The following is a 13,770-nucleotide window of genomic DNA, read 5'->3' as shown; positions in this document are numbered from 1 at the left end:
CCGAAAGGAACAATTTCGCTTCAAAATGGCCAAAAGTTGCAATACCCCCCCGAAGGAACAATTTCGCCTCAAAATGGCAAAAAATTGCAATACCACCCCAAAGGAACAATTTCACTTTAAAATGGCCAAAAGTTGCAATACCCCCCCAAAGGAACAATTTCGCCTCAAAATGGCAAAAAATTGCAATACCCCCCTCAAAGGAACAATTTCACTTTAAAATGGCCAAAAGTTGCAATACCCCCCCAAAGGAACAATTTCGCCTCAAAATGGCAAAAAATTGCAATACCCCCATCAAAGGAACAATTTCGCCTCAAAATGCCGAAAAGTTGCAATACCCCCCCAAAGGAACAATTTCGCCTCAAAATGCTGAAAAGTATCAATACCCCCCCAAAAGAACAATTTCGCTTCAAAATGGCCAAAAGTTGCAATACCCCCCCAAAGGAACAATTTCGCTTCAAAATGGCCAAAAGTTGCAATACCCCCCCAAAGGAACAATTTCGCCTCAAAATGGCAAAAAATTGCAATACCCCCCAAAGGAACAATTTCACTTCAAAATGGCCAAAAGATGCAATACCCCCCCAAAGCAACAATTTCGCCTCAAAATGGAAAAAAATTGCAATACCCCCCCAAAGGAACAATTTCGCCTCAAAATGCCGAAAAGTTGCAATACCCCCCGAAAGGAACAATTTCGCTTCAAAATGCCGAAAAGTTGCAATACCCCCCCAAAGGTACAATTTCGCTTCAAAATGGCCAAAAGTTGCAATACTCCCCCAAAGGAAAAATTTCGCCTCAAAATAAAAAAAAATTGCAATACCCCCCCAAGGAACAATTTGGCCTCAAAATGGCAAAAAATTGCAATACCCCCCAAACGAACAATTTCGCTTCAAAATGGCCAAAAGTTGCAATACCCCCCCAAAGGAACAATTTCGCCTCAAAATGCCGAAAAGTTGCAATACCCCCCGAAAGGAACAATTTCGCTTCAAAATGGCCAAAAGTTGCAATACCCCCCCAGGAACAATTTCGCCTTAAAATGGCAAAAAATTGCAATACCCCCCGAAAGGAACAATTTCGCTTCAAAATGGCCAAAAGTTGCAATACCCCCCAAAGGAACAATTTCACCTCAAAATGGCAAAAAATTGCAATACCCCCCCAAAGGAACAATTGCGCCTCAAAATGCTGAAAAGTTGCAATACCCTTCCAAAGGAACAATTTCGCTTCAAAATCCCGAAAAGTTGCAATACCCCCCCCAAGGAACAATTTCGCCTCAAAATGCCGAAAAGTTGCAATACCCCCCCAAAGGAACAATTTCGCTTCAAAATGGCCAAAAGTTGCAATACCCCCCCAAAGGAACAATTTCGCTTCAAAATGGCCAAAAATTGCAATACCCCCCCAAAGAAACAATTTCGCCTCAAAATGCCGAAAAGTTGCAATACCCCCCGAAAGGAACAATTTCGCCTCAAAATGGCAAAAAATTGCAATACCACCCCAAAGGAACAATTTCACTTTAAAATGGCCAAAAGTTGCAATTCCCCACCAAAGGAAGAATTTCGCCTCAAAATGGCAAAAAATTGCAATACCCCCTCAAAGGAACAATTTCACTTTAAAATGGCCAAAAGTTGCAATACCCCCCCAAAGGAAAAATTTCGCCTCAAAATGAAAAAAAAAATTGCAATACCCCCAAAGGAACAATTTCGCCTCAAAATGCCGAAAAGTTGCAATACCCCCCGAAAGGAACAATTTCGCTTCAAAATGGCCAAAAGTTGCAATACCCCCCCAAAGGAACAATTTCACCTCAAAATGGCAAAAAATTGCAATACCCCCCCAAAGGAACAATTTCGCCTCAAAATGCTGAAAAGTTGCAATACCCCCCCAAAGGAACAATTTTGCTTCAAAATGGCCAAAAGTTGCAATACCCCCCGAAAGGAACAATTTCGCCTCAAAATGGCAAAAAATTGCAATACCCTCCAAAGGAACAATTTCGCCTCAAAATGCCGAAAAGTTGCAATACCCCCCGAAAGGAACAATTTTACTTCAAAATGGCCAAAAGTTGCAATACCCCCCCAAAGGAACAATTTTGCTTTAAAATGGCAAAAAATTGCAAAACCCCCCCAAAGGAACAATTTCGCCTCAAAATGCCGAAAAGTTGCAATACCCCCCGAAAGGAACAATTTCGCTTCAAAATGGCCAAAAGTTGCAATACCCCCCAAAAGGAACAATTTCGCCTCAAAATGCCGAAAAGTTGCAATACCCCCCGAAAGGAACAATTTCGCTTCAAAATGGCCAAAAGATGCAATACCCCCCAAAGCAACAATTTCGCCTCAAAATGGCAAAAAATTGCAATACCCCCCGAAAGGAACAATTTCGCTTCAAAATGGCAAAAAATTGCAATACCCCCCAAAGGAACAATTTCGCTTCAAAATGGCCAAAAGTTGCAATACCCCCCCAAAGGAACAATTTCGCCTCAAAATGCCGAAAAGTTGCAATACCCGCCCAAAGGAACAATTTCGCTTCAAAATGGCCAAAAGTTGCAATACCCCCCCAAAGGAACAATTTCTCCTCAAAATGGCAAAAAATTGCAATACCCCCCCAAAGCAACAATTTCACCTCAAAATGGCAAAAAATTGCAATACCCCCCAAAAGGAACAATTTCGCCTCAAAATATCCAAAAATTGTAAAACCCCCCCAAAGGAACAATTTCGCTTCAAAATGGCCAAAAGTTGCAATACCCCCCCAAAGGAACAATTTCGCCTCAAAATGGCAAAAAATTGCAATACCCCCCAAAGGAACAATTTCGCCTTGAAATGCCGAAAAGTTGCAATACCCCCCGAAAGGAACAATTTCGCTTCAAAATGGCCAAAAGTTGCAATACCCCCTAAAAGGAACAATTTCGCCTCAAAATGCCGAAAAGTTGCAATACCCCCCCCAAAGGAACAATTTCGCCTCAAAATGCCGAAAAGTTGCAATACCCCCCCAAAGGAACAATTTCGCCTCAAAATGCCGAAAAGTTGCAATACCCGCCCAAAGGAACAATTTCGCTTCAAAATGGCCAAAAGTTGCAATACCCCCCCAAAGGAACAATTTCTCCTCAAAATGGCAAAAAATTGCAATACCCCCCCAAAGCAACAATTTCACCTCAAAATGGCAAAAAATTGCAATACCCCCCCAAAGGAACAATTTCGCCTCAAAATATCCAAAAATTGTAATACCCCCCAAAGGAACAATTTCGCTTCAATATTGCCAAAAGTTGCAATACCCCCCCAAAGGAACAATTTCGCCTCAAAATGGAAAAAAAATTGCAATACCCCCCCAAAGGAACAATTTCGCCTCAAAATGCCGATAAGTTGCAATACCCCCTGAAAGGAACAATTTCGCTTCAAAATGGCCAAAAGTTGCAATACCCCCCCAAAGGAACAATTTCGCCTCAAAATGGCAAAAAATTAAAATACCCCCCCAAAGGAACAATTTCACTTCAAAATGGCCAAAACTTGCAATACCCCCCCAAAGGAACAATTTCGCCTCAAAATGCCGAAAAGTTGCAATACCCCCCGAAAGGAACAATTTCGCTTCAAAATGGCCAAAAGTTGCAATACCCCCCCAAAGGAACAATTTCGCCTCAAAATTGCAAAAAATTGCAATACCCCCCCAAAAGAACAATTTCGCCTCAAAATGCCGAAAAGTTGCAATACCCCCCCAAAGGAACAATTTCGCTTCAAAATGGCCAAAAGTGTCAATACCCCCAAAGGAAAAATTTCGCCTCAAAATGAAAAAAAAATTGCAATACCCCCCCAAAGGAACAATTTCGCCTCAAAATGCCGAAAAGTTGCAATACCCCCCGAAAGGAACAATTTCGCTTCAAAATGGCCAAAAGTTGCAATACCCCCCCAAAGGAACATTTTCGCTTCAAAATGGCCAAAAGTTGCAATACCCCCCCAAAGGAACAATTTCGCCTCAAAATGGCAAAAAATTGCAATACCCCCGAAAGGAACAATTTCGCCTCAATATGGCAAAAAATTGCAATACCCCCCCAAAGGAACAATTTCGCCTCAAAATGCCGAAAAGTTGCAATACCCCCCCAAACGAACAATTTCGCTTCAAAATGGCCAAAAGTTGCAATACCCCCCCAAAGGAAAAATTTTGCCTCAAAATGAAAAAAAATTGCAATACCCCCACAAAGGAACAATTTCGCCTCAAAATGCCGAAAAGTTGCAATACCCCCCCAAAGGAACAATTTCGCTTCAAAATGGCCAAAAGTTGCAATACCCCCCCAAAGGAACAATTTCGCCTCAAAATGGCAAAAAATTGCAATACCCCCCTCAAAGGAACAATTTCACTTTAAAATGGCCAAAAGTTGCAATACCCCCCCAAAGGAACAATTTCGCCTCAAAATGGCAAAAAATTGCAATACCCCCCTCAAAGGAACAATTTCGCCTCAAAATGCCGAAAAGTTGCAATACCCCCCCCAAAGGAACAATTTCGCCTCAAAATGCCGAAAAGTTGCAATACCCCCCCAAAGGAACAATTTCGCTTCAAAATGGCCAAAAGTTGCAATACCCCCCCAAAGGAACAATTTCGCTTCAAAATGGCCAAAAGTTGCAATACCCCCCCAAAGGAACAATTTCGCCTCAAAATGGCAAAAAATTGCAATACCCCCCCAAAGGAACAATTTCGCTTCAAAATGCCGAAAAGTTGCAATACCCCCCCAAAAGGTACAATTTCGCTTCAAAATGGCCAAAAGTTGCAATACCCCCCCCAAAGGAACAATTTCGCCTCAAAATGGAAAAAAATTCCAATACCCCCCAAAAGGAACAATTTCGCCTCAAAATGCCGAAAAGTTGCAATACCCCCCGAAAGGAACAATTTCGCTTCAAAATGGCCAAAAGTTGCAATACCCCCCAAAGGAACAATTTTGCCTCAAAATGGCAAAAAATTGCAATACCCCCCCAAAGGAACAATTTCGACTCAAAATGCCGATAAGTTGCAATACCCCCCGAAAGGAACAATTTCGCTTCAAAATGGCCAAAAGTTGCAATACCCCCCCAAAGGAACAATTTCGCCTCAAAATGGCCAAAAGTTGCAATACCCCCCCCAAAGGAACAATTTCGCCTCAAAATGGCAAAAAATTGCAATACCACCCCAAAGGAACAATTTCACTTTAAAATGGCCAAAAGTTGCAATACCCCCCCAAAGGAACAATTTCGCCTCAAAATGCCGAAAAGTTGCAATACCCCCCGAAAGGAACAATTTCGCTTCAAAATGGCCAAAAGTTGCAATACCCCCCCAAAGGAACAATTTTGCCTCAAAATGGCAAAAAATTGCAATACCACCCCAAAGGAACAATTTCACTTTAAAATGGCCAAAAGTTGCAATACCCCCCCAAAGGAACAATTTCGCCTCAAAATGGCAAAAAGTTGCAATACCCCCCCCCAAAGGAACAATTTCGCCTCAAAATGGCAAAAAATTGCAATACCCCCCAAAGGAACAATTTCGCCTCAAAATGCCGAAAAGTTGCAATACCCCCCCAAAGGAACAATTTCGCTTCAAAATGGCCAAAAGTTGCAATACCCCCCCAAAGGAACAATTTCGCCTCAAAATGGCAAAAAATTGCAATACCACCCCAAAGGAACAATTTCACTTTAAAATGGCCAAAAGTTGCAATACCCCCCCAAAGGAACAATTTCGCCTCAAAATGCCGAAAAGTTGCAATACCCCCCGAAAGGAACAATTTCGCTTCAAAATGGCCAAAAGTTGCAATACCCCCCCAAAGGAACAATTTTGCCTCAAAATGGCAAAAAATTGCAATACCACCCCAAAGGAACAATTTCACTTTAAAATGGCCAAAAGTTGCAATACCCCCCCAAAGGAACAATTTCGCCTCAAAATGGCAAAAAATTGCAATACCCCCCTCAAAGGAACAATTTCACTTTAAAATGGCCAAAAGTTGCAATACCCCCCCAAAGGAACAATTTCGCCTCAAAATGGCAAAAAATTGCAATACCCCCCTCAAAGGAACAATTTCGCCTCAAAATGCCGAAAAGTTGCAATACCCCCCCAAAGGAACAATTTCGCCTCAAAATGCCGAAAAGTTGCAATACCCCCCAAAGGAACAATTTCGCTTCAAAATGGCCAAAAGTTGCAATACCCCCCCAAAGGAACAATTTCGCTTCAAAATGGCCAAAAGTTGCAATACCCCCCCAAAGGAACAATTTCGCCTCAAAATGGCAAAAAATTGCAATACCCCCCTCAAAGGAACAATTTCACTTTAAAATGGCCAAAAGTTGCAATACCCCCCCAAAGGAACAATTTCGCCTCAAAATGGCAAAAAATTGCAATACCCCCCTCAAAGGAACAATTTCGCCTCAAAATGCCGAAAAGTTGCAATACCCCCCCAAAGGAACAATTTCGCCTCAAAATGCCGAAAAGTTGCAATACCCCCCCAAAGGAACAATTTCGCTTCAAAATGGCCAAAAGTTGCAATACCCCCCCAAAGGAACAATTTCGCTTCAAAATGGCCAAAAGTTGCAATACCCCCCCAAAGGAACAATTTCGCCTCAAAATGGCAAAAAATTGCAATACCCCCCCAAAGGAACAATTTCGCTTCAAAATGCCGAAAAGTTGCAATACCCCCCCAAAAGGTACAATTTCGCTTCAAAATGGCCAAAAGTTGCAATACCCCCCCCAAAGGAACAATTTCGCCTCAAAATGGAAAAAAAATTCCAATACCCCCCAAAAGGAACAATTTCGCCTCAAAATGCCGAAAACTTGCAATACCCCCCGAAAGGAACAATCTCGCTTCAAAATGGCCAACAGTTGCAATACCCCCCGAAGGAACAATTTTGCCTCAAAATGGCAAAAAATTGCAATACCCCCCCAAAGGAACAATTTCGACTCAAAATGCCGATAAGTTGCAATACCCCCCGAAAGGAACAATTTCGCTTCAAAATGGCCAAAAGTTGCAATACCCCCCCAAAGGAACAATTTCGCCTCAAAATGGCAAAAAATTAAAATACCCCCCCAAAGGAACAATTTCACTTCAAAATGGCCAAAACTTGCAATACCCCCCCAAAGGAACAATTTTGCCTCAAAATGCTGAAAAGTTGCAATACCCCCCCAAAGGAACAATTTCGCTTCAAAATGGCCAAAAGTTGCAATACCCCCCCCAAAGGAACAATTTCGCCTCAAAATGGCAAAAAATTGCAATACCCCCCAAAGGAACAATTTCGCCTCAAAATGCCGAAAAGTTGCAATACCCCCCCAAAGGAACAATTTCGCTTCAAAATGGCCAAAAGTTGCAATACCCCCCCAAAGGAACAATTTCGCCTCAAAATGGCAAAAAATTGCAATACCACCCCAAAGGAACAATTTCACTTTAAAATGGCCAAAAGTTGCAATACCCCCCCAAAGGAACAATTTCGCCTCAAAATGCCGAAAAGTTGCAATACCCCCCGAAAGGAACAATTTCGCTTCAAAATGGCCAAAAGTTGCAATACCCCCCCAAAGGAACAATTTTGCCTCAAAATGGCAAAAAATTGCAATACCACCCCAAAGGAACAATTTCACTTTAAAATGGCCAAAAGTTGCAATACCCCCCCAAAGGAACAATTTCGCCTCAAAATGGCAAAAAATTGCAATACCCCCCTCAAAGGAACAATTTCACTTTAAAATGGCCAAAAGTTGCAATACCCCCCCAAAGGAACAATTTCGCCTCAAAATGGCAAAAAATTGCAATACCCCCCTCAAAGGAACAATTTCGCCTCAAAATGCCGAAAAGTTGCAATACCCCCCCAAAGGAACAATTTCGCCTCAAAATGCCGAAAAGTTGCAATACCCCCCAAAGGAACAATTTCGCTTCAAAATGGCCAAAAGTTGCAATACCCCCCCAAAGGAACAATTTCGCTTCAAAATGGCCAAAAGTTGCAATACCCCCCAAAGGAACAATTTCGCCTCAAAATGGCAAAAAATTGCAATACCCCCCCAAAGGAACAATTTCGCTTCAAAATGCCGAAAAGTTGCAATACCCCCCCAAAAGGTACAATTTCGCTTCAAAATGGCCAAAAGTTGCAATACCCCCCCAAAGGTACAATTTCGCCTCAAAATGGAAAAAAAATTGCAATACCCCCCCAAAGGAACAATTTCGCCTCAAAATGCCGAAAAGTTGCAATACCCCCAGAAAGGAACACTTTCGCTTCAATATGGCCAAAAGTTGCAATACCCCCCCAAAGGAACAATTTTGCCTCAAAATGGCAAAAAATTGCAATACCCCCCAAAGGAACAATTTCGACTCAAAATGCCGAAAAGTTGCAATACCCCCGAAAGGAACAATTTCGCTTCAAAATGGCCAAAAGTTGCAATACCCCCCAAAGGAACAATTTCGCCTTAAAATGGCAAAAAATTGCAATACCCTCCCAAAGGAACAATTTCGCCTCAAATTGCCGAAAGGTTGCAATACCCCCCCAAAGGAACAATTTCGCTTCAAAATGGCCAAAAGTTGCAATACCCCCCCAAAGGAACAATTTTGCCTCAAAATGGCCAAAAGTTGCAATACCCCCCCAAAGGAACAATTTCGCCTCAAAATGGCAAAAAATTGCAATACCCCCCCAAAGGAACAATTTCGCCTCAAAATGCCGAAAAGTTGCAATACCCCCAGAAAGGAACACTTTCGCTTCAATATGGCCAAAAGTTGCAATACCCCCCCAAAGGAACAATTTTGCCTCAAAATGGCAAAAAATTGCAATACCCCCCAAAGGAACAATTTCGACTCAAAATGCCGAAAAGTTGCAATACCCCCGAAAGGAACAATTTCGCTTCAAAATGGCCAAAAGTTGCAATACCCCCCAAAGGAACAATTTCGCCTTAAAATGGCAAAAAATTGCAATACCCTCCCAAAGGAACAATTTCGCCTCAAATTGCCGAAAGGTTGCAATACCCCCCCAAAGGAACAATTTCGCTTCAAAATGGCCAAAAGTTGCAATACCCCCCCAAAGGAACAATTTTGCCTCAAAATGGCCAAAAGTTGCAATACCCCCCCAAAGGAACAATTTCGCCTCAAAATGGCAAAAAATTGCAATACCCCCCCAAAGGAACAATTTCGCCTCAAATTGCCGAAAGGTTGCAATACCCCCCCAAAGGAACAATTTCGCTTCAAAATGGCCAAAAGTTGCAATACCCCCCGAAAGGAACAATTTCGCTTCAAAATGGCCAAAAGTTGCAATACCCCCCCAAAGGAACAATTTCGCCTCAAAATGGCAAAAAATTGCAATACCCCCAGAAAGGAACAATTTCGCTTCAAAATAGCCAAAAATTCCAATACCCCCCAAAAGGAACAATTTCGCCTCAAAATGCCGAAAACTTGCAATACCCCCCGAAAGGAACAATTTCGCTTCAAAATGGCCAAAAGTTGCAATACCCCCCAAAGGAACAATTTTGCCTCAAAATGGCAAAAAATTGCAATACCCCCCCAAAGGAACAATTTCGACTCAAAATGCCGATAAGTTGCAATACCCCCCGAAAGGAACAATTTCGCTTCAAAATGGCCAAAAGTTGCAATACCCCCCCAAAGGAACAATTTCGCCTCAAAATGGCAAAAAATTAAAATACCCCCCCAAAGGAACAATTTCACTTCAAAATGGCCAAAACTTGCAATACCCCCCCAAAGGAACAATTTCGCCTCAAAATGCTGAAAAGTTGCAATACCCCCCCAAAGGAACAATTTCGCTTCAAAATGGCCAAAAGTTGCAATACCCCCCCCAAAGGAACAATTTCGCCTCAAAATGGCAAAAAATTGCAATACCCCCCAAAGGAACAATTTCGCCTCAAAATGCCGAAAAGTTGCAATACCCCCCCAAAGGAACAATTTCGCTTCAAAATGGCCAAAAGTTGCAATACCCCCCCAAAGGAACAATTTCGCCTCAAAATGGCAAAAAATTGCAATACCACCCCAAAGGAACAATTTCACTTTAAAATGGCCAAAAGTTGCAATACCCCCCCAAAGGAACAATTTCGCCTCAAAATGCCGAAAAGTTGCAATACCCCCCGAAAGGAACAATTTCGCTTCAAAATGGCCAAAAGTTGCAATACCCCCCCAAAGGAACAATTTTGCCTCAAAATGGCAAAAAATTGCAATACCACCCCAAAGGAACAATTTCACTTTAAAATGGCCAAAAGTTGCAATACCCCCCCAAAGGAACAATTTCGCCTCAAAATGGCAAAAAATTGCAATACCCCCCTCAAAGGAACAATTTCACTTTAAAATGGCCAAAAGTTGCAATACCCCCCCAAAGGAACAATTTCGCCTCAAAATGGCAAAAAATTGCAATACCCCCCTCAAAGGAACAATTTCGCCTCAAAATGCCGAAAAGTTGCAATACCCCCCCAAAGGAACAATTTCGCCTCAAAATGCCGAAAAGTTGCAATACCCCCCAAAGGAACAATTTCGCTTCAAAATGGCCAAAAGTTGCAATACCCCCCCAAAGGAACAATTTCGCTTCAAAATGGCCAAAAGTTGCAATACCCCCCAAAGGAACAATTTCGCCTCAAAATGGCAAAAAATTGCAATACCCCCCCAAAGGAACAATTTCGCTTCAAAATGCCGAAAAGTTGCAATACCCCCCCAAAAGGTACAATTTCGCTTCAAAATGGCCAAAAGTTGCAATACCCCCCCAAAGGTACAATTTCGCCTCAAAATGGAAAAAAAATTGCAATACCCCCCCAAAGGAACAATTTCGCCTCAAAATGCCGAAAAGTTGCAATACCCCCAGAAAGGAACACTTTCGCTTCAATATGGCCAAAAGTTGCAATACCCCCCCAAAGGAACAATTTTGCCTCAAAATGGCAAAAAATTGCAATACCCCCCAAAGGAACAATTTCGACTCAAAATGCCGAAAAGTTGCAATACCCCCGAAAGGAACAATTTCGCTTCAAAATGGCCAAAAGTTGCAACACCCCCCAAAGGAACAATTTCGCCTTAAAATGGCAAAAAATTGCAATACCCTCCCAAAGGAACAATTTCGCCTCAAATTGCCGAAAGGTTGCAATACCCCCCCAAAGGAACAATTTCGCTTCAAAATGGCCAAAAGTTGCAATACCCCCCCAAAGGAACAATTTTGCCTCAAAATGGCCAAAAGTTGCAATACCCCCCCAAAGGAACAATTTCGCCTCAAAATGGCAAAAAATTGCAATACCCCCCCAAAGGAACAATTTCGCCTCAAATTGCCGAAAGGTTGCAATACCCCCCCAAAGGAACAATTTCGCTTCAAAATGGCCAAAAGTTGCAATACCCCCCCAAAGGAACAATTTCGCCTCAAAATGGCAAAAAATTGCAATACCCCCAGAAAGGAACAATTTCGCTTCAAAATAGCCAAAAGTTGCAATACCCCCCCAAAGGAACAATTTCGCCTCAAAATGCCGAAAAGTTGCAATACCCTCCGAAAGGAACAATTTCGCTTCAAAATGGCCAAAAGTTGCAATACCCCCCAACGGAACAATTTCGCCTCAAAATGGCAAAAAATTGCAATACCCCCCCAAAGGAACAATTTCGCCTCAAAATGCCGAAAAGTTGCAATACCCCCCGAAAGGAACAATTTCGCTTCAAAATGGCCAAAAGTTGCAATACCCCCCCAAAGGAACAATTTTGCCTCAAAATGGCAAAAAATTGCAATACCCCCCCAAAGGAACAATTTCGACTCAAAATGCCGAAAAGTTGCAATACCCCCGAAAGGAACAATTTCGCTTCAAAATGGCCAAAAGTTGCAATACCCCCCCAAAGGAACAATTTCGCCTTAAAATGGCAAAAAATTGCAATACCCTCCCAAAGGAACAATTTCGCCTCAAATTGCCGAAAGGTTGCAATACCCCCCCAAAGGAACAATTTCGCTTCAAAATGGCCAAAAGTTGCAATACCCCCCCAAAGGAACAATTTTGCCTCAAAATGCCGAAAGTTGCAATACCCCCCGAAAGGAACAATTTCGCTTCAAAATGGCCAAAAGTTGCAATACCCCCCCAAAGGAACAATTTCGCCTCAAAATGGCAAAAAATTGCAAAACCCCCCCAAAGGAACAATTTCGCTTCAAAATGGCCAAAAGTTGCAATACCCCCCCAAAGGAACAATTTCGCTTCAAAATGGCCAAAAGTTGCAATACTCCCCCAAAGGAACAATTTCGCCTCAAAATAAAAAAAAAATTGCAATACCCCCCCGAAAGGAACAATTTCGCCTCAAAATGGCAAAAAATTGCAATACCCCCCAAAGGAACAATTTCGCTTCAAAATGGCCAAAAGTTGCAATACCCCCCCCAAAGGAACAATTTCGCCTCAAAATGCCGAAAAGTTGCAATACCCCCCCAAAGGAACAATTTCGCTTCAATATGGCCAAAAGTTGCAATACCCCCCCAAAGGAACAATTTCGCCTCAAAATGGAAAAAAAATTGCAATACCCCCCAAAGGAACAATTTCTCCTCAAAATGCCGATAAGTTGCAATACCCCCCGAAAGGAACAATTTCGCTTCAAAATGGCCAAAAGTTGCAATACCCCCCCAAAGGAACAATTTCGCCTCAAAATGCCGAAAAGTTGCAATACCCCCCGAAAGGAACAATTTCGCTTCAAAAAGGCCAAAAGATGCAATACCCCCCCAAAGCAACAATTTCGCCTCAAAATGGCCAAAAATTGTAATACCCCCCCAAAGGAACAATTTCGCCTCAAAATGGGAAAAAATATCAATACCCCCCAAAGGAACAATTTTGCCTCAAAATGGCAAAAAATTGCAATACCCCCGCAAAGGAACAATTTCGCTTCAAAATGCCGAAAAGTTGCTATACCCCCCCAAAGGAACAATTTCGCTTCAAAATGGCCAAAAGTTGCAATACCCCCCCAAAGGAACTATTTCGCCTCAAAATGGCAAAAAATTGCAATACCCCCCCAAAGGAACAATTTCGCCTCAAAATGGCCAAAAATTGTAATACCCCCCCAAAGGAACAATTTCGCTTCAATATGGCCAAAAGTTGCAATACCCCCCCAAAGGAACAATTTCGCCTCAAAATGGGAAAAAATATCAATACCCCCCAAAGGAACAATTTTGCCTCAAAATGGCAAAAAATTGCAATACCCCCGCAAAGGAACAATTTCGCTTCAAAATGCCGAAAAGTTGCAATACCCCCCAAAGGTACAATTTCGCTTCAAAATGGCCAAAAGTTGCAATACTCCCCCAAAGGAACAATTTCGCCTCAAAATGGCCAAAAATTGCAATACCCCCCCAAAGGAACAATTTCGCCTCAAAATGGGAAAAAATTGCAATACCCCCCCAAAGGAACAATTTCGCTTCAAAATGGCCAAAAGTTGCAATACCCCCACAAAGGAACAATTTCGCTTCAAAATGGCCAAAAGTTGCAATACCCCCACAAAGGAACAATTTCGCTTCAAAATGGCCAAAAGTTGCAATACCCCCCCAAAGGAACAATTTCGCCTCAAAATGAAAAAAAATTGCAATACCCCCCCAAAGGAACAATTTCGCCTCAAAATGCCGAAAAGTTGCAATACCCCCCGAAAGGAACAATTTCGCCTCAAAATGAAAAAAAATTGCAATACTCCCCCAAAGGAACAATTTCGCCTCAAAATGCCGAAAAGTTGCAATACCCCCCAAAGGAACAATTTCGCCTCAAAATGAAAAAAAAATTGCAATACTCCCCCAAAGGAACAATTTCGACTCAAAATGCCGAAAAGTTGCAATACCCCCCCAAAGGAACAATTTCGCCTCAAAATGGCAAAAAAATTAAAATACCCCC

The sequence above is a fragment of the Anomaloglossus baeobatrachus genome, unplaced genomic scaffold (assembly GCF_048569485.1).
Source record: "Anomaloglossus baeobatrachus isolate aAnoBae1 unplaced genomic scaffold, aAnoBae1.hap1 Scaffold_32, whole genome shotgun sequence".
NCBI lineage: Eukaryota > Metazoa > Chordata > Amphibia > Anura > Aromobatidae > Anomaloglossus > Anomaloglossus baeobatrachus.
This window is presented reverse-complemented; position numbering follows the sequence as displayed.